We start from the raw sequence: 21,828 nt of genomic DNA, 5'->3' as shown, positions 1-21,828 counted from the left end.
GTTTCTCAAAGGTAGTCCACAAACTCTGGTGATCTGTCAAGGAGTTTGCAAGTGGTTTGATGGTTTTAGAGGAAAAACTGATGGACCAGTTCTGTTCACATACACTTAACTAATTTAAAATGTAAGATTAGTTAAAATTTCCATAGAATTTTTATTTGTTGCTGTTGTTCAGTCACTAAGTCATGTCCAACCTTTTGTTACTCCACAGACTGCAGCATGCCAGGCTCCTCTGTCCTCCACTGTCTCCCTGAGTTTGCTCAAATTCATGTCAGTTGGGTCAGTGATACTCTAACCGTCTCATCCTCTGCCACCCACTCCTCCTGCCCTCAATCTTTCCCAGCATCAGAGTTTTTTCCAATGAGTTGGCTGTTTGCCTCAGCTGGGTAAAGTATTGGAGCTTCAGCGTCAGTCCTTCCAATGAATATTCAGGGTTGATTTCCTTTAGGATTGACTGGTTTGGTCTCCCTGCTGTTGAAGGGACTCTCAAGTGTCTTCTCCAGTATCACAATTCAAGAGCATCAATTCTTCAGTGCTCCACCTTGCTTTTGGTCCAACTTTCACATGTGTACTTGACTATTGGAAAATCCATAGCTTTGACTATACAGACCTTTGTCAGCAAAGTGATGTCTCTGCTTTTAATATGCTGTCTAGGTTTGTCATAGCTTTCCTTCCAAGAAGCAAACATCTTTTAATTCATGGCTTCAGTCACTGTCCACAGTGATTGGGGAGCCCAAGAGAATAAAATCTATCATGGCTTCCACTTTTTCCTCTTCTATTTGCTGTGAAGTGATGGGAACGGATGCCATCATCTTAATGTTTAGTTTTTTAATGTCTAGTCTTTTGAATGTTGACGTTAAACCAACCTTTTCACTTTCCTCTTTCACTGTCATCAGGAGGCTCTTTAGTTCCTTCTTGCTTTCTGCCATTAGGTAATCTGCATATCTGAGGTTATTGATATTTCTCCCAGAAATCTTGATTCCAGCTTGTGATTCATCCAGACCGGCACTTGGCATGATGTACACTGCATAGAAGTTAAGCAGGGTGACAATATACAGCCTTTTTGTACTCCTTTCCAAATTTTGTACCAGTCAGTTTTTCCATATCCAGTTCTAACTGTTGCTTCTTGACCCACATACAAGTTTCTCAGGAGACAGGTAAGGTGGTCTAGTATCCCACCTCTTGAATTTTCCACAGTTTGTTGTGATCTACACAAGTCAAAGGCTTTAGCATAGTCAATGAAGCAGAAGTAGATGTTTTTCTGGAACTCCCATGCTTTCTCCATGATCCAATAAATATTGGCAATTTGTTCTCTGATTCCTCTGCCTTTTCTAAACCCAGCTTGAACACCTGGAAGTTCTTGGTTCATGTACTGTTGTTGAAGCCTAGCTTGAAGGATTTTGAGCATAACCTTATTAGAATGTGAAGTGAGTAGGAAGTTCTGTTACCTTCTTTTTTTTTTTTTTTGCCAGTAAACAACTTAGTCTTTTATTTGCCCAAGGCCAGCTGTTGGCAGGCACTGAGGCCCCAAGACTTCCAGAAGGGATGGAGGGGTGGGGGTGAGCCATCCCACCTCCCAGCTGCTGCCTGCCCCATCCTGCTTCCCACAGAAGGTGGGAGAGTAGATAAAGTGTACACTTGCATCATCAAGTATCTCCTCAATTTTGTGTGTGTGTCAGTTGCTCGGTTGTGTTTGACTCTGTGACCCCGTGGACTGTAGCCGGCCAGGTTCCTCTGTCCAAGAGATTCTCCAGGTAAGAGTACTGGAGTGGGTTGCCATGTTACCTTCTTAATAATTGTTTCTTTTTATTCACTGCAGGAACTGCATTGGTTGATAAGTTATCAACTATAGATTATTTGGGATAATGTGTTTCATGTCAGGATAGCGTTAAAATTCTTAATTGTAAGAACCTGTATTTTTACTGTTACTGTTGTGTTGCATTAAATTTGTCATGATTCAAAAGTAGTTTATTGAAGAGTAAAATTAATGATGAAATAGTGCAATACAAAATAACTCTGTAAGTGTAAATGTTGAATAGGGCTACAGTTTGAATATACACCATGAATCTTTATACACCAAACCCCATCATAATCAAGTTGCTGAAAACAAATGATAGAGAAATCTTAAAAGCAGCTAGAGGGAAGAAAGACAGTATGTACAGAAAACCAAAGTTAAGGATCACTGTAGACTTATCGTCTAAAGCTATGCAAGCCAGAGACAATAGAATGGCATCTTTAATGTGCTAAAAGAAAATGATAGCTTGGAATTAAGTGAAAGCATTCTTCAAAAGTGAAGGCAAGGGAATTCCCTGGTGGTCCAGTGGTTATGACTCAGTGCTTTTGCTGCCAGGGCCCAAGTTCAGTCCTTGGTTGGGCAACTAAGATCCTACAAACAGCATGATGTGGCCAATAAAAACCCAAAACAAACAACAATAAAAGCAAAAGTGAAGGCAAAACAATAGTTTTTTTCCAACAAATAAAGTTGAAATAATTTATAAATATACTGCTGCTGCTGCTAAGTCACTTCAGTCGTGTCTGACTCTGTGCGACCCCATAGACGGAAGCCCACCAGGCTCCACCGTCCCTGGGATTCTCCAGGCAAGAACACTGGAGTGGGTTGTCATTTCCTTCTTCAATGCATGAAAGTGAAAAGTGAAAGTGAAGTTGCTCAGTCGTGTCCAACTCTTCACAACCCCATGGACTGCAGCCCACCAGGCTCCTCTGTCCATGGGAGTTTCCAAGCAAGAGTACTGGAGTGGGGTGCCATTGCCTTCTCTGTTTAAACCCTAGAGCACTCACTAAAAAAAAAAAAAAGCAAAAACAAAACCCCAAACCAAAAAGGAAAAACAGAACTATAGCTGATAAATCAGTATTGGAGATAAATTGAAGTGCTAAAAATACTTAATATAAAATTAGGCAGGCAAAAAGGGAAAACAGGACAAAATAAAAAACAAATATGAAGACGATAGACTTAAATCCAACTATATTAATTATTGTTATCAAATATAAAGGGTCTAAACACCCCAATTAAAAGGCAGAGATAGACTTTTATCCAGTTAGGATAAAAAAACAAAACGCAACTGTGCTCTGTTTAGAGGGAATCTACCTTAAATATAAATACACATGTAGATTAAAAGTAAAAGGATGGAAGATATACCATGCAAACACCAATCAGAAAAAAGCTAGCATGACTATATTAATAGCGAAGGATATCTTAGAACAAGAAATTTCATATGGAATAAAGAAGGTCATTTCATAGTAGTTGAGAGTACAGTCCATCAGGAGGACATAACAATTCTAAATGTGTGTACATCCAATAACAAAGCTTCAAAATACATGCAACAAACACTGATAAGGAAATTAACAAACCAACCGTTAGAGGTTTCAACATTCCTCCTTTAGTAAATAATAGTATAAACTGACAATATCAGTAGGGATTTGGATGATATTAATAATACTATCAACCAACACGACCCAACTGACAGTTACAGAACACTCTACTCAACAACAGCATTAGGCCATGTTATGAATTATAAAACAAGTCTCAATAAATGTAAAACATTAAAATCATACAGAGTATGTTTTCTAATAAGAATAGAATTTAAAATTATTAACAAAGATATTTGGTAAAAATAACACATTTTTAAATAATGTAAGGATCAAATTAGAAATCACAAAAGAAATTTTAAAATATTTTGAATAAAGATGAAGAAACTTTTCAGAATTCATGGGCTACAGCTTAGTAGATATGTCTAGCTTAGAAAAGAAGAAAGTTCTCCAGTCAGTGATTGAGGCTTTCACCTTAAGAAATTAGGAGAAAAGAAGCAATTTGAGTCCAAAGGAAGTGGAAGGAAGGAAATAATAAAAGTCAGAAAACAGAAAAAGAAAGAAAATTAATGAAATAAAAAATTTAATTTTTTTAAGTCAATAAAGTTGCAACATTACATAGAATAATCAAGAAAAAAGACAAATTTTCAGTATCTTTCAGAAAAAGAGAAAACACTACTAAAACCCTGTGTTAATTAAGGGGATAATAAAAAGATATTATGAATAATTGTGCAAATATGTTTGATAGCTTAGATGAAATGGAAAAATTCCTTGGAAGACAGTTTTCCAATACTGACTCAAGAAGAAACATTTCTGAATATCCATATATCAATGAAAGTGATTAAATTCATATTAAGAAATGTTTTCACAAAGAAAACTCCTAGGCCCAGATGGTATTATTGGTGAATTCTGCCAAAAATTTAAGAGATAATACCAATCCTTTAGCTCTGAAGAACTTTCAGAAAATACAATTGGATAGTATACTTTCCAGTTCATTTTATGAGACTGATATTAAACCAGACAAAGACATTATAAGAAAAAAATTATAAAGCAATGTCCCTTAGGCAAAAATCTTTAACAAACTATTAAACAGCAATATATTATTAATAGAAGGTAAATATGTCTGATGCTGGGAAGGATTGGGGGCGGGAGGAGAAGGGGACGACAGAGAATGAGATGGCTGGATGGCATCATTGACTCGATGGACATGAGTTTAAGTGAACTCCAGGAGTTGGTGATGGACAGGGAGGCCTGGCGTGCTGTGATTCATGGGGTTCCAGAGAGTCGGTCACGACTGAGTGACTGAACTGAACTGAACTGAAATATGTCATGATTAAGTAGGACTTATCCCAGGAATGCAAGGTTAATTTAACATTTAAGTATCAATAAGTATAATTTACATTAGCAGAAATAAAGAAAAAATATCTTTATAGATATGCATGAAAGCCTTTTGGCAAAATTCAACACCCATTATGAAAATCTTACAGTAAACTGAATACCAGGGAACTTCTTCAACTTGATAAAGGTTTTCCATGAAAACCTACATTTTATTCTTAATGGTGAAAGATTATCTTCCCTCTAAGGATGAATGCTTTCACCACTGTTCTTCCTATTCTTTTTTATAGTTTATTTTTTTTGTTGAGCTGGGTCTGCATTGCTGCACATGGGCTTTCGCTAGTTGTGGCGAGCAAGGGCTACTCTTTATTGTGGTGGACGGGCTTCTCATTGTGGTGGCGTCTCTTGTTGTGAAGCACAGGCCCTAGCACACTGGCTTCAGTAGTTGCAGCATGCAGGCTCAGTAGTTGTGGTTCTTGGGCTTAGTTGCTCCATGGCATGTGAAATCTTCCCAGACCAGGGATTGAAACTGTCCCTTGCACTGGCAGGCAAATTCTTAACTACTCTACCGCCTTGGAAGTCCACCACTGCTCTTTTTTTCACCACTTATTTTTTAATATTGTTGTAAAGATCCTATCCAGAGTGATAAGGCAAGACATAGACACTGGCAAAGAAGAAATAAAATAATATTATTTGCAGATGACATGGTTAACTATGTAGAAAATTCTGATTCTATAGAAAAGCTACTAGAACTAATGTAAAGTTCACAGGACACAAGGTCAATATATAAAAATTATTTTTCTTTATACCAGCAATGAATAATTGGAGGTGAAAAATTTTAAATACCACTTATCGTAACATAGGGCTTCCCTGGTGGCTCAGGTGGTAAAGAATCCACTTGTGAGAGACCTGGGTTGGGAAGATCCCCTGGAGAAGGGAATGGTAACCCACTCCTGAATTCTTGCCTGGGAAATCGCATGTACAGAGAAGCCTGCCAGGCTACAGTCTGTGGGGTCACAAAGAGTCGGACACAAGTGAGCGACTAACACTACAGTAACATAAAAAATACTTAGGTAGGGGTGAATACTCAGGTGGGGGTGGTTGTGTGCATGTGGGGGTGGGGTATATGGGAACTCGCTGTATTTGGATTTTGCCATGAGTCTAAAACTGCTCTAAAAACTGAAGTTTATTATTTCAAAAAACACATGAAATTTTCAGGGACATTTATGTGATACTTGTATACTAAAAACTACAAAACACTGCTAAGATAAAGTAAAGGAGACCTAAATAAATGGAGAGGTATGGCATGTTCATGAATTGGAAGACTTGCTATTTCTGAGACATCTATTTCTCCAAACTGACCTGTTTATTCAAGGGACTCATAATCAACCTGATTCTAAAATTTATAGTGTAATGCAAAAGAGCTAGAATGGCCAAAACAATTTTGAAAAGAACAAAGAAGGAAGTCTTACACTACTTAATTTGAAGACGTACTATAAAGTTACAGTTATCAAGACATTCTTGGTATTGGCATAAGGATAGATATATGGGTCAATAGAAGATAATAAGAGAGTTGTTACAGACCGAAACAGGTATAGTAAATTGATTCTTTTTAAAAGATGGCTCTTTTTTTCTTTTCTTTTTTAAAAAAGATTATTTATTTTTGGCTGCGCTAGGACTTCGTTGCACATGGGCTTTCTTTAGTTGCTGTGAGCAGGGACTCTTCTTCTTTGTGGTGTGCGGGCTTCTCATTGGGGGAACTGGTTGCAGAGTATTGGTTCTAGTACGTGGGCTTCTCTTGTTGTGGCGTACAGGCTCTAGGTGCGTGGGCTTGAGTTGTTGCAGCACTTGGGCTGAGTGGTTGTGGTGCATGTGTTTAGTTGCTGTGTGGCATGTGGAATCTTCCCGGACCAGGGATTGAACCTGTGTCCTCTGCATTGGCAGGTAGATTCTCATCCACTGTACCACCAGGGAAGTTCTGTAGTCAGTGATTTTTGACAAAGTGTCTGAGGTATTTCAGTGGGGAAAAAGGAAATCTTTTCAAGAAATGATGCTGTATCAACTTGATAGCTATATTGGAAACAACCTTATCCCTAACCTTTCACCATGCACAAAAAGTAACAGAAATAGATCCCAGACCTAAACATAAAAGCTTAAATTATAAAGATTTTATCTAGAAGAAAACTTAAGAGAAAAAATTTCACAATTCTGGAGTAGGCAAGTATTTCTTCAGTAGGATACAAAAACCACAAATGAAAATTTAAAGAATTTATCAAAATTTAAAGAACCCAGGTGAACTAGCCCAAGTAAGAAGCAAATGTACTTATAGAGGTGATGAAAGGAATGCCTAAGATAACTGTGCAGCAGAACTAGAGGCATCCTGTGCAGACTGGAACAGAAAGGCTCTGGGAAAGGTCTCTTCAAGGGATTGATAGACTTCTGATGTGTTTAAATAGAAGGAGTGGAGATTAACAGGGTGGAGAGTTTGGTAATGGATTAGTGAAAGATGCATAGAAACTAAGAAAACTAAGACAAGTATTAATTCTAGTTACTAGTTGTAAAAGGAGGAATGAGAAACCAAACTGCATGGCCTGCCTGTAATAGCATTACAGATGATAAAAATGTAAACACTGAATAGTAATCTATTTAGAAATGATATTGAAAGGATGGAAGAGGGAAAATGTGGAGTCTCCGGTATGTGGTGGTTTCTAGTAGTGGTAAAAGACTTAATGTCCTCATCTTCTATAAGAAAGTTAGTTGAATATATAGAGTGGAAAAGGCAGGGAAGGGAATGCAGAAGGTGACTGTTTTTCATAATGTCTTGTGGAATATTTTGAGTTTCTTGAACAATGCATATGAACGTGATTTGAAGCCTCGTATTGCCACTTACTAATTGTGTGACTTTGATCACTTAACCTCTCTGTGCCTCAGTTACATCTTTTGTTGAAAATTAGTGTAATAATTGTGCTTTCCTCAGGAAGTTGTTTTTAGAGTGAACTAATTTAATCTATGCAAAATACTTGGGATAGTGTCTGGTACAAAGTAAGTGCTATGTAAGTGTTTCTGTTATAATTTTGTACAGCCTTTACTTTGAAAAGTATTTAAAATGAAAATAAAAACAAAGATTGTGCTGAATCTTAAAAGCTTTTACCTGATGTTGTGTCCTCTATGTATTTACCTAATATTGGTGATCTCTGTATCTTTCAGTTCAGCTCAGTTGCTCAGTCGTGTCCGACTCTTTGTGACCCCATGAATTGCACCACGCCAGGCCTCCCTGTCCATCATCAACTCCCGGAGTTCACTCAAACTCATGTCCATTGAGTCGGTGATGCCATCCAGCCATCTCATTCTCTGTCATTCCCTTCTCCTCCTGCCCCCAGTCCCTCCCAGCATCAGAGTCTTTTCCAGTGAGTCACTGTATCTTTCAGTTCAGTCACTTAGTTGTGTCCGACTCTTTGCGACCCCATGAACCACAGCATGCCAGGCCTCCCTGTCCATCACCTGTTAAATAAATAACCCTGTAAGGAATGTATTTTTATTATTCTCCATTTTCAAATAAGCTGAGGCTCAGAGAAGTTAACCACCTGCCCAAGATCAACCAGCTAGTTATTGCCAATAGCCCCAGTGTTAGGATTTCAACTAGGCCAATGTGGCCACAAATCCCAGCCTTTTCCCATTTGCCTCCTGGGCTCACAGTTTACTGAATGTTTCACAACCCAAGGTAGGCCACAAGTTTTTGTGGGGGAGTGAGGGAGTGAACAGGGTACAGTCCTATATACCTCATAGAGAAACTGCACAGGGGATCATGGAATATACTCAGTGAGTAATCACAGATGGGGAGGCCTGGTCCATGGTGAGTGCTCAATAATATATGTTAAATGAATGCATGTGTATGTAGGATTCTGAAGCCCTGGGTAGATTTCTTTCATCTTAATATATATATTTCATTGAAATATAGTTGACTTACAATGTTTCAGGTGCACAGCAAGGTGATTCAGTTATACATATACACATATATTATTTTTGAAATTATTTTCCGTTATAGGCTATTACAAAATACTGACTATAGTTCCCAGCACTATACATAGCATATATTGCATATCTATTTTTTAATTAGAAATCTAGCATTCTATTCATATTAAGTCAAACAAGTGAAATAAAAATGTCATAAAGTTTTTAGATAGGAAAAAATTCTTAAATTTTCTAAAATATATATATTATACATATTACATATATATATATATAAGCTTTTCTATTATGCTTGATAAAGAATAACAAGAAAAAAAAGTTGGATAAATTGGAAAACATAAACTAAATGAATTGGGAGCACTGAATATGAAATAGAAAAAGTGAAACAAACTAGATAAAAGTAAAAGATCATCATATAGTCCAGTTGTTTTTGAACATGATTACTCATCAGAAACATAGCTGGTGCTCTGGAGAAAACAAAATGCTAATACCTGGGCATTTGCATTTTTCAGAAAATTTCAAGATAATTCTGATATGCATCTGGGTCTTAAAAAGTGATTACAGTTTTTTCTGTTAAATCCTAGTTTTGGTGATACAGAATTCTGTTATTTTTCTTTTGACCAGTGGTATTGAATAATAGTTACATAATCACAATAGTAAAAGATGTTTTATCAGTTTTCACAATCAATCAGTTCAGTTCAGTCGCTCAGTCGTGTCCGACTCTTTGGGACCCCATGAATCACAGCACGCCAGGCCTCCCTGTCCATCACCAACTCCCAGAGTTCACTCAAACTCATGTCCATCGAGTCGGTGATGCCATCCAGCCATCTCATTCTCTGTCGTCCCCTTCTCCTCCTGCCCCCAATCCCTCCCAGCATCAGAGTCTTTTCCAGTGAGTCAACTCGTCGCATGAGGTGGCCAAAGTATTGGAGTTTCAGCTTTAGCATCAGTCCTTCCAATGAACACCCAGGATTGATCTCCTTTAGAATGGACTGGCTGGATCTCCTTGCAGTCCAAGGGACTCTCATGAGTCTTCTCCAGCACCACAGTTCAAAAGCATCAATTCTTCGGCGATCAGCTTTCTTCACAGTCCAACTCTCACATCCATACATGACCACTGGAGAAACCATAGCCTTGACTAGACGGACCTTTGTTGGCAAAGTAATGTCTCTGCTTTTTAATACAAAAAATAAAAGATAATTACAATTGCAAGCCATAATGGGAACATGATTAACTTAACAATATAAAATAATTACATAGAATTTGGGGGGTGTCAAACAGAGTGATGTGGTAAGTGGAAGTGCTTACATGCACAGGTTTTCATCTGCTGGGCAGATTTTAAAGTGCTCCTCAGATGACCCTATATGCGAGACAGCAAAAGAGACACAGATGGAAAGAACAGACTGTTGGACTCTGTGGGAGAAGGCGAGAGTGGGATGATTTGAGAGAATAGTATTGAAACATGTATATTACCACATGTGAAACAGATCACCAGTCCAGGTTCGATGCGTGAGACAGGGCACTCAGGGCTGGTGCACTGGGATGACCCTGAGGAATGGGATGGGGAGGGAGGTGGGAAGGAGAGTCAGGATGGGGGACACATGTACACCCATGGCTGATTGATGTCAATGTATGGCAAAAACCATGGCAATATTGTAATTAACCTCCAATTAAAATTAATTAAAGTGCTCCTCAGGAATGCAGGCTGTGGTGGGTGGGGCGGTGAGGAAACAGCTTCAGGGGAGACTCTAAAGCTCCACACTGCTCTGTCAGGCCTGCCCACCCCTATCCCAGGGCATGAAGCTGAACAAGCTGAAGACTGAGTGTGACATTTATCCAGCCAGTTAATTCCATATATGCCTAAAAAATAAATTCACACAGAATTTTAATTTGGGGTCCTCACAGTAATGCTAACTTATTTCTCCCACTCCCCCCACCCAGATGTCCAGAACCTTACTTCTCTCACCAACATGAGCGAGCTCACTTTCTTGGTGTTTCACTTTTCACAAAAAAACTCAAGGCGTTAATCACACAAAGAACAAAGTTGTGATACGTGTGTTTGCTGGTTTATTGAGTTGAAACTCTCAGAAATGGGTTGGAAAGGTCTTCAGCAAATGCTTCTTTTATATTCCTTCTCTGTCCTAGAGGTTTTCCCTGGGAAATTTCTAATGCAACTGAGCTGTTTTCCCAGACTAGAAAACCAAGGGCTGCTGGGTGGCCCCATGATCTTTTAACCTCTAACTAAGCCTGGATGCTTCAAACAAAAATTTCTGAGCCTTAAAACCAAATTGTTCTGACTCAAATCCAAACCCTGTCTACAAGTTCAGCTCTCTCTGTGGCAGTGACCCTTGTTCTAGAACGGAAGTGGGGGTGGAGGTGGAGGAATCTCAGTTTAGCTCACCCAGACAGGGTGGCTGCCCTGATCCCAGGTGGGTTTTGATTGAAAGAGTCCTGTTTTGTGCTCCTGTCTCTCTCTTCAAAGCTCACTGAACTTTTTTGTTGCCATAGACTATGAGTTTGAAACCTGGTTTCTAGCAATCTCTCTGCTAAAAGTGGCTTGAACTTGTGTCAACTCTGGGTCTTAGTCTGTGCTTTCTTATAGTCAGGGATTTAGACCAGCCCAGCGCTTATCAACCCACTCCAGTATTCTTGCCTGGAGAATCCCAGGGACAGAGGAGCCTGGTGGGCTACTGTCTATGGGGTTGCACAGAGTTGGACATGACTGAAGCGACTTAGCAGCAGCAGCAGCACTTTTCATATCCTTTTCCTGAGCTGCAAGACTCTTGCAAAGGAAATCTACCTGGATGCCCGATAAGGAAAAGAGGTAGAGCTGCTTGATTCTGAAGGTGGACTCTCTCCCCTACCATATGGCCATACTGAATGCAGTTTTAAAATTTGGTTTTAATTTTTTCCCCCAAAGACGGATAATACGTTAACAGGATAATGGGAGAAAGAAAATAAAGAGGTAAGAATGCGGGAGGGAGTGAGTTAACAAATCATTGGCTATGCTTTCCATATAAAAAATGGAGATAGATGGTATAATAGAAGATATTAGTATACTGTTTCTCTGAAATGTCTTACAAATTATGATATGAAATTTTATTGTCGTTTGTATGCCAACTCAAAAGAATAACATTATAGTTAAGTGAACACTGTCTTGGCTGTATGACCCTAGCAGGTCAGGGCTCAGATGGGTATTCATCCAGGGACCTGGCTTTTCCTGCCCATCTAAATAATAAAAATTTTCATAGAGACAACACTTCAATTTATGCTGTCTTATTTTTGTGACAGGCTCTATGAGCTTGGTTGAGTCAATGGTCACCCAGAAAATAACCAGCTTCCACTTTCTTTAATTATGCAAACTAAAGCTAGGAGACTGAGATCTTGCCTTTGGTCTGCAAGACCTAGGGAGTTTTGCAAGCCCTAGGGGAGTGCAGAATTTCCTGAAGATGTTGCAAGGTGGCTGACTTTATTCTGAAGTCATGCAATATTCTCCTTTGCTTTAGTTATGACTGCAGAGGTGCTGGGAAGCAAACTGAAAGCTATCTCCTTCAAGCAGGCTTTTCTCCATAGGTCCACCAGAGGCGAGGCAGGCTCATTAGAGGGAAGAGCTTGGTGCCACTGCTTTCAGCTAAAGGTACTGTGATCCAGTTCCACCTCCTTATTGCTTCATTGGCAATCAGTTTTCCAAAACACAAGTGTTTTGCTGAAGGCAGGAGACACAAAGGCTTGAAAATTTGGGCAGCAGAGAGCTGGATCACTGAGGTTTTACAGAAGTTCGTTTTTCTGTTTTAATTTGGAAAAGAATACAGGAATTCCCACAGAGAACAAGCTTTATTGAAGAAGAATGCATTTCATCAGCATTCACATTGGTCGTCCCTATACAGTCACTGTTCCGTATCTCTTAGCTCCAGGAGGTGCTGCATTAAGAAGAGAACCTGGACATCAGAGGCCGCCAGGAGCCTGTTTCAACCTCATTCAGCCCTTTCTAGGCACATTTCAGATGAAAGTCACCCTGCTCCTCACTCCACCCTCAGCCCAGCAGAGGTAGCCTTCTAGACATCCTTCCTCCTCTTTTTCTACCAGGCTTACAATGTGAAACTCTTGAAGATTTTCAAACTTCACAATGGTATCACTTTCCTTGAGTTTAGGTAAATCTTTATAGAGAATGGATCCTGTTCCCTAATGAGTAGGAAGATTACCTAGTTTTTGGACATGACCGTAAGCAGAAGATGCTAAATAATACCTTATAGAGATTCCACTAAATATATTAAGCCTAGTGAGGATTTTAAGTGTTTGAATGTACGAAGGGAATAGAATTATTCAAAGGGAAAGATTTTTTAAAAAGTCACCATTCCCTGAATATAACAGCATATGGGCTAGTTGCTGAAGTACTTAAATGGAAAGTGAAACTGAATCATACTGTTTACTTTTCAGAGTAAAAACTATTGAGAATAAAAATTTTCCCTGAAAGAGCAACAGGGATTTTGTAAAATATTCCTTTCTGTTCTTTGAAATTCAGAGTTCATATGAAAACCTGGGGGTTATGCCTTATTGAAGTAACACTTCAAAAATGAAGAATGCCACATGGGGTCAAAGAGTAGTGTTCTGGAGAGAAGACTAGTGTGTGCTCTGAGTCAGCAGAGCACATGACTGAACCACAGATTGGGTCAGATACCGAAGGCCTAGGGAAGCAGCTGCTCAATCTTGTATTGGTTGAGAGCTTAGTAAATGGCAATACCAGTGTTCAGAGGGGTCTCACAATACATATTAGAGTTAGCTTAGATGAGCTGGAACTCAATGTGTATCAAAGGGCCTAGAGAGAGTACAGGAAAAGTTAGGCAAAGAATCAATATATAAGGGCAAAAAAAAAAAAAAAAGGATCTTTCTTAAGAAAATTAATTTTGTAAGTTTTTTATTTGTAGGGTGGTTTGCTCACTTTCCCTCCTGTGTGCTTGAAAATAAATTACTGCCCCAATAAAGTTCTAGTTCATTTAGCCTGGACCGGTCATGGTGGAGAGTTCTGACAAAACACAGTCCACTGGAGAAGGGAATGGCAAACCATTTCAGTATTCTTGCCTTGAGAACCCCATGAACAGTATGAAAAAGCAAAAAGATATGACACTGAAAGATGAACTCCCCAGGTTGGTAGATGCCCAATATGCTACTGGAGAAGAGTGGAGAAATAACTCCAGAAAGAATGAAGAGACGGAACAAAAGCAAAAACAACACCCAGTTGTGGATGTGACAGGTGATGGAAGTAAAGTCTGATGCTGTAAAGAGCAATATAGCATAGGAACCTGGAATGTTAGGTCCATGAATCAAGACAAATTAGAAGTGGTCAAACAGGAGATGGCAAGAGTGAATATCAACATTTTAGGAATCAGTGAACTAAAATGGACTGGAATGGGTGAATTTAACTCAGATGACCATTATGTATCTACTACTGTGGGCAAGAATCCCTTAGAAGAAATGGAGTAGCCATCATAGTCAACAAAAGAGTCTGAAATGCAGTACTTGGATGCAATCTCAAAAATGACAGAATGATCTCTCTTCGTTTCCAAGGCAAATCATTCAATATCACAGTAATCAAAGTCTATGTCTTAACCGGTAATGCTGAAGAAGCTGAAGTTGAATGGTTCTATGAAGACCTACAAGACCTTTTAGACTAACACCCAAAAAATTTGTCCTCTTAATTATAGGGAACTGGAATGCAAAAGTAGAAAGTCGAGCTACCTGGAGTAACAGGCAAATTTGGTCTTGGAGTACAAAAACGAAGCAGGTCAAAGGCTGATAGAGTTTTGCCAAGAGAACACACTGGTCATAGTACACACCCTCTTCCAACAATACAAGAGAAGAGTCTACACATGCACATCACCAGATGGTCAATACCGAAATCAGACTGATTATATTCTTTGCAACCAAAGATGGAGATCTATACAGTCAGCTAAAACAAGACCAGGAGCTGACTGTGGCTCAGATCATGAACTGCTTATTGTCAAATTCAGACTTAAATTGTAGAAAGTAGGAAAACCACTAGGCCATTCAGGTATGACCAAAATCAAATCCCTTATGATTATACAGTGGAAGTGACAAATAGATTCAAGGGATTAGATCTGACAGAGTGCCTGAAGAACTATGGAGGGAGGTTCATTACATTGTACAGGAGGCAGTGATTAAGACCATCCCCAAGAAAAAGAAAAGCAAAAAGGCAAAATGGTTGTCTGATGAGGCCTTAACAAATAGCTGAGAAAAGAAGAGAAGTGAAAGGCACAGGAGAAAAGAAAGATATACCCATTTGAATGCAGAGTTCCAAAGAATAGCGAGGAGAGATAAGAAAGCCTTTCTTGTGATCAATGCAAAGAAATGGAGGAAAACAACAGAATGGGGAAGACTAGAGATGTCTCCAAGAAAATCAGAGCTATCAGGGGAACATTTCATGCAAAGATGAGCACAGTAAAGGACAGAAATGGTATGGACCTAACAGAAGCAGAAGATATTAAGAAGAGGTGGCAAGAATACACAGAAGAACTGTACAAAAAAGAGCTTCATGACCCAGATAACCATGATAGTATGATTACTCACCTAGAGCCAGACATCCTGGAATGCGAAGTCAAGTGGGCTTTAGGAAGCATCACTACGAACAAAGCTAATGGAGATGATGGAATTCCAGTTGAGCTATTTCAAATCCTAAAAGATGATGTTGTGAAAGTGCTTCACTCAATATGCCAGCAAATCTGGAAAACTCAGCAGTGGCCACGGGATTGGAAAAGGTCAGTCTTCATTCCAATCCCAAAGAAAGGCAATGCCAAAGAATGTTCAACAACCGCACAGTTGTACTCATCTCACACACTAGCAAAGTAATGCTCCAGATTCTCCAAGCCAGGCTTCAACAGTACCTTAACCGTGAACTTCCAGATGTTCAAGCTGGATTTAGAAAAGGCTGAGGAAGCAGAGATCAAATTGCCAACATCTGTTGGATCATCGAAAAAGCAAGAGAGTTTCAGAAAAACATCTATTTCTGCTTTATTGACTATGCCAAAGCTTTTGACTGTGTGGATCACAACAAACTGGAAAATTCTTCAAGAGATGGGAATATCAGACCACCTGACCTACCTCTTGAGAAATCTGTATTCAGGTAAAGAAGCAACAGTTAGAACTGGACATGAAACAACAGACTGGTTCCAAATCAGGAAAGGAGTACATCAAGGCTGTATTTTGTCAACCTGCTTATTTAACTTATATGTAGAGTACATCATGTGAAATGCCAGGCTGGATGAATCACAAGCTGGAATCAAGCTTGCCAGGAGAAATATCAATAACCTCAGATATGCGAATGACCACACTTATGGCAGAAAGCGAAGAAGAACTAAAGAGCCTCTTGATGAAAGTAAAAGAGGAGAGTGAAAAAGTTGGGTTAAAACTCAACATTCAGAAAACTAAAATCATGGCATCCGGTCCCATTACTTCATGGCAAATAGATGGGGAAACAGTGGCTGACTTTTATTTTTGGGGGCTCCAAAATCACTGCAGATGGTGACTGCAGCCATGAAATTAAAAGACGCAAACTCATTCTATGAGGCCACCATAACCCTAATCCCAAAACCTGGTAAAGATCCCACAAAAAAAGAAAACTATAGGCCAATATCACTGATGAACATAGATGCAAAAATCCTTAACAAAATTCTAGCAATCAGAATCCAGCAACACATTAAGAAGATCATACATCATGACCAAGTGGGCTTTATCCCAGGAATGCAAGGATTCTTCAGTATCCGCAAATCAATCAACGTAATACACCACATTAACAAACTGAAAAATAAAAATCACATGATTATCTCAATAGATGCAGAGAAAGCCTTTGACAAAATTCAACATCCATTTATGATAAAAACCCTCCAGAAAGTGGGAATAGAAGGGACATACCTCAACATAATAAAAGCTATATATGACAAACCCACAGCAAACATTATCCTCAATGGTGAAAAACTGAAAGCATTTCCCCTAAAGTCAGGAACAAGACAAGGGTGCCCAATCTCACCACTGCTATTCAACATAGTTCTAGAAGTTTTGGTTACAGCAATCAGAGCAGAAAAAGACATAAAAGGAATCCAAATTGGAAAAGAAGAAGTAAAACTTGCATTGTTCGCTGATGACATGATCCTCTACACAGAAAACCCTAAAAACTCTGCCAGAAAACTACTAGAGCTAATCAATGAATACAGTAAAGTTGCAGGATATAAAATCAACACACAGAAATCCTTTGCATTCCTATACACTAATAATGAGAAAATAGAGAAATTAAGGAAACTATTCCATTCACTGTTGCAATGAAAAGAATTAAATACTTAGGAATATATCTACCTAAAGAAACAAAAGACTTGTACATAGAAAACTATAAAACACTGGTGAAAGTAATCAAAGAGGACACTGATAGATGGAGAAATATACCGTGTTCATGGGTTGGAAGAATAAATATTGTGAAAATGAGTATACTACCCAAAGTAATTTATACATTCAATGCAATCCCTATCAAGCTACCAACGATATTTTTCACAGAGCTAGAACAAATAATCTCACAATTTGTATGGAAATACAAAAAACCTCGAGTAGCCAAAGCAATCTTGAGGAAGAAGAATGGAACTGGGGGAATCAACCTGCCGGACTTCAGGCTCTACTACAAAGCCACAGTCATCAAGACAGTATGGTACTGGCAAAAAGACAGAAATATAGATCAATGGAACAAAATAGAAAGCCCAGAGATAAATCCATGCACTTATGGACACCTTATCTTTGACAAAGGAGGCAAGAATATAAAATGGAGAAAAGACAGTCCCTTTAACAAGTGGTGCTGGGAAAACTGGTCAGCCACTTGTAAAAGAATGAAACTAGAACACTTCCTAACACCATACACCAAAATGAACTCAAATGGATTAGAGAGCTAAATGTAAGACCAGAAACTATAAAACTCCTAGAGAACGTAGGCAAAACACTCTCCGACATAAATCACAGCAGGATCCTCCAAGACCCACCTCCCAGAATATTGGAAATAAAAGTAAAAATAAACAAATGGGACCTAATTAAAATCAAAAGCTTCTGCACAGCAAAGGAAACTATAAGCAAGGTGAAAAGACAGCCTTCAGAATGGGAGAAAATAATAGCAAATGAAGCAACTGATAAAGGATTAATCTCCAAAATATACAAGCAGCTCCTGCAGCTCAATTCCAGAAAAATAAATGACCCAATCAAAAAATGGGCCAAAGAACTAAACAGACATTTCTCCAAAGAAGACATAAAGATGGCTAACAAACACATGAAAAAATGCTCAACATCCCTCATAATCAGAGAAATGCAAATCAAAACCACAATGAGATACCATTTCACACCAGTCAGAATGGCTGCTATCCAAAAGTCCACATGCAATAAATGCTGGAGAGGGTGTGGAGAGAAGGGAACCCTCTTACACTGTTGGTGGGAATGCAAACTAGTACAGCCACTATGGAGAACAGTGTGGAGATTCCTCAAAAAACTGGAAATAGAACTGCCATATGATCCAGCAATCGCACTCCTGGGCATACACACCGAGGAAACCAGAATTGAAAGAGACACATGTACTCCAATGTTCATTGCAGCACTGTTTATAATAGCCAGGACATGGAAGTAACCTAGATGTCCATCTGCAGATGAATGGATAAGAAAGCTTTGGTACATATACACAATGGAGTATTATTCAGCCATCAAAAATACATTTGAATCAGTTCTAATGAGGTAGATGAAATTGGAGCCTATTATACAGAGTAATGGAGAAGGAAATGGCAACCCACTCCAGTGTTCTTGCCTGGAGAATCCCAGGGACGGGGGAGCCTGGTGGGCTTCCGTCTGTGGGGTCACACAGAGTCGGACACGACTGAAGTGACTTAGCAGCAGCAGCAGCATACAGAGTGAAGTAAGCCAGAAAGAAAAACACCAATACAGTATACTAACACATATATATGGAAAGATGGTAACCTTAATCCTGTATACGAGACAGCAAAAGAGACATAGGTGTATAGAACAGTCTTTGGGACTCTGTGGGAGAGGGTGAGGGTGGGATGATTTGGGAGAATGGCATTGAAGCATGTACATTATCATATGTGAAACGAATCACCAGTCCAGGTTCAACGCATGATACAGGATTCTCGGGGCTGGTGCACGGGGAGGACCTGGAGGGAGGATATGGGGAGGAGGGAGGTGGGAGGGGGGTTCAGGAAGGGGAACATATGTACACCCGGGGCGGATTCATGTCAATGTATGGCAAAACCAACCAATATAATATTGTAAAGTAATTAGCCTCCAAAAAAAAAAAAAAAGACCCAATAAGAACAACAAAAAAATAAATAAAAGATGCTTGCTCCTTGGAAGAAAAGCTATGACCAACCTAGTTCAGTTCAGTCGCTCAGTCATGTCCGACTCTTTGCAACCCCATGAATCACAGCACACCAGGCCTCCCTGTCCATCACCAACTCCCGGAGTGCACTCAAACTCATGTCCATTGAGTTGGTGATGCCATCCAGCCATCTCATTCTCTGTCGTCCCCATCTCCTCCCGCCCCCAATCCCTCCCAGCATCAGAGTCTTTTCCAGTGAGTCAACTCGTTGCATGAGGTGGACAAAGTATTGGAGTTTCAGCTTTAGCATCAGTCCTTCCAATGAACACCCAGGATTGATCTCCTTTTGAATGGACTGGTTGGATCTCCTTGGAGAGTTTGGTCAAATTCATATCCATTAAGTCAGTGATGCCATCCAACCATCTCATCCTGTTGTCCCCTTCTCCTTTGCCTAATCTTTCCCAGTATCAGGGTCTTTTCCAATGAGTTGGCTCTTTGCATCAAGTGGCCAAAGTATTGGAGCTTCAGCTTTAACAGTATTTAGTGAATATTCATGGGATTTCCTTTAGGATTGACTGGTTTGATCTCCTTGAAGTCCAAGGGACTCTCAAGAGTATAGAGCAAATTAAATTATTTAGTAATATGAAATGTTACTTCACTTTATTTTTAATTGAAGTATAGTTTATTTACAATATTGGTCTCAGGTATACAACATAGTGATTCAGTATTGTTATAGATTATACTATATTTAAAGTTAATAAAATAATGGCTATATTTTCCTATACAATATGTCCCTGTACCTCTTAATCCCCTACCCTTACCTTGCCCCTCCTGTCTTCCCTCTTCCCACTGGTAACCACTAGTTCGTCTCTATATCCATGAATCTGTTTCTCTAGTTATATACATTTATTTTTTAGATCCTTCATATAAGTGATAAATGTTTTTCTGATTTATTTCACCAAGCATAATACTCTATTAGGTCCATTTGCTTTGTTGCAAATTGAAGAATTTCATTCTGTTTTATGGATGTTTCCATAGTGTGTGTATGTGTGTTTGTGTGTATACATGGGCTTCCCAGGTAGTGCAGTGGTAAAGAATCTGTCTGCCAATTCAGGAGACACAAGAGACATGGGTTCAATTCCTGGATCCAGAAGATCCCCTGGAGTAGGAAATGGCAACCCAGTCCAATATTCTTGCCTGGAAATTTCCATGGACAGAGGAGTCTGGCGGCCTACGGTTCATGGAGTCGGAAAGAGCACAACTGAGCACGCATGCACATACATCCATACATACACAGCATACCTTTTTTATCTATTCATCTGTTGATGGACACTTAGGTTGCCTGGCTATTGTAAATAATGCAGCAACATTGAGGTGCATGTATCTTTATAGCAAGTTAGTGTTTTCATTCTGTTCATATATATTCTCAGGAGTGGAATTGTTGGATCACATGGCATTTGTATTTTCAGTATTTTGGGGAATTTCCATACTGTTTTCCATTCATGGCTGCATCTATTTACGTTCCTACCAACAATGTACAAGGGCTCCCTTTTCTCAAAATCTTCACCAACATTTATCATTTGTAAACGTTTTGATGATAGCCATTCTGACAGATGTGAGGTGATTATCTTATTGTGTTTTGGTTTGCATTTCTGTGGTGATTAGTGATGTTCAGTATCTTTTCATGTGCCTTTTGGCATCTTTGTTTCTTTTGTAAAAATGTCTCTTCAGATTAGATCATCTTTAAATTTTTTTTTTGCTATTGTGTTGTATGATGACTATACATTTTGGGTATTAACTGCATATCAGTTATATGATTTGCAAGCATTTTCCCCTATTCAGTTGTCTTTTCATTTTGTTGTTGGTTTCCTTTGCTGTGCCAAAGCTTTTAAGTTTAATTAGATCCCATTTTTTATTTTTGCTTTGCTTTCCTTTGCCTTATGAGACAGATTCCCCCCAAAATAGTTACAATTTGTCAAAAAGTATCTACCTATGATTTCTTGAAGGAGCTTTATGGTTTCTAGTCTTATATTTAGGACTTTTAATTCATGTTGAGCTTTTTTTTAATGTGATAAAATGTTCTGATTTCATTCTTTTACAATGTAACTGCCCAGTTTTCCCAGTACCTGCTTTTTCTCCATTATATGTTCTTGCCTTTTTTGTTATAGATTAATTGACTATAGGTGCAAAATTCATTCCTGGGCTCTCTATGCTGTTCCATTGATCTATGTCTGTTTTTGTGCCAATACTATACTGTTCTGACTACTGTAGCTTTGTAGTAGAGTCTGAAGTCAGGGAGCATACTTCCAGCTTTGCTCTTTTTCCTCAAAATTACTTTGGCTATTTGGGGTCTTCTGTGGTTCCATATATATATTAGGATTATTTGTTCTAGTTCTGTGAAAAATGTCATGGGTATTTTGATAGGAATTGCATTAAATTTGTAGATTAACTTGGGTAGTATGGACATTTTAACTATTAATTCTTATCTCCAGCTTCTTTCATCAGTATCTTACAATTTCCAGAGTATAGTTTGTTCACCTCTTTAATTCATTTCTAGGTATTTTATTCTTTTTTGATGCAATTATAAATGATTTCTATATGTTAATCTTGTATCCTGCAACTTTACTGAATTCATTTCTAATAGTTTTTTTGATGGATACTTTAGAGTTTTCTGCATATAGTATCATGTCATCTACAAACAATGACAATATTACTTCTATCCTTACAATTTGGATACCTTTTATTTCTTTTTCTTATCTGCTGTGGCTAGGACTTCCAATACCACATTAAATAGAAGTGGTGAGTGTAGGTATTCTTGTCTTATTCTTGATTTA

The 21,828-nt window shown here is 38.8% G+C and overlaps 1 protein-coding gene across 1 annotated transcript in view; it reads right to left on the bottom strand.

The window, feature by feature from the left end:
* Positions 1–9,494: 9,494 nt before the first annotated feature.
* Positions 9,495–21,828, bottom strand: part of RPAP2 (RNA polymerase II associated protein 2) — a 113,142-nt gene continuing 100,808 nt past the window's right edge. Inside the window, exon 14 of the mRNA XM_088835489.1 lies at positions 9,495–9,801. The gene's annotated coding sequence lies outside the window, so the exon portion shown is untranslated. The remainder of the gene's footprint in view (positions 9,802–21,828) is intronic.

Source organism: Moschus berezovskii, chromosome 4 (assembly GCF_049115385.1).
Source record: "Moschus berezovskii isolate FMDL1 chromosome 4, NW_MosBer_1.0, whole genome shotgun sequence".
Classification (NCBI taxonomy): domain Eukaryota; kingdom Metazoa; phylum Chordata; class Mammalia; order Artiodactyla; family Moschidae; genus Moschus; species Moschus berezovskii.
This window is presented reverse-complemented; position numbering and strand designations above follow the sequence as displayed.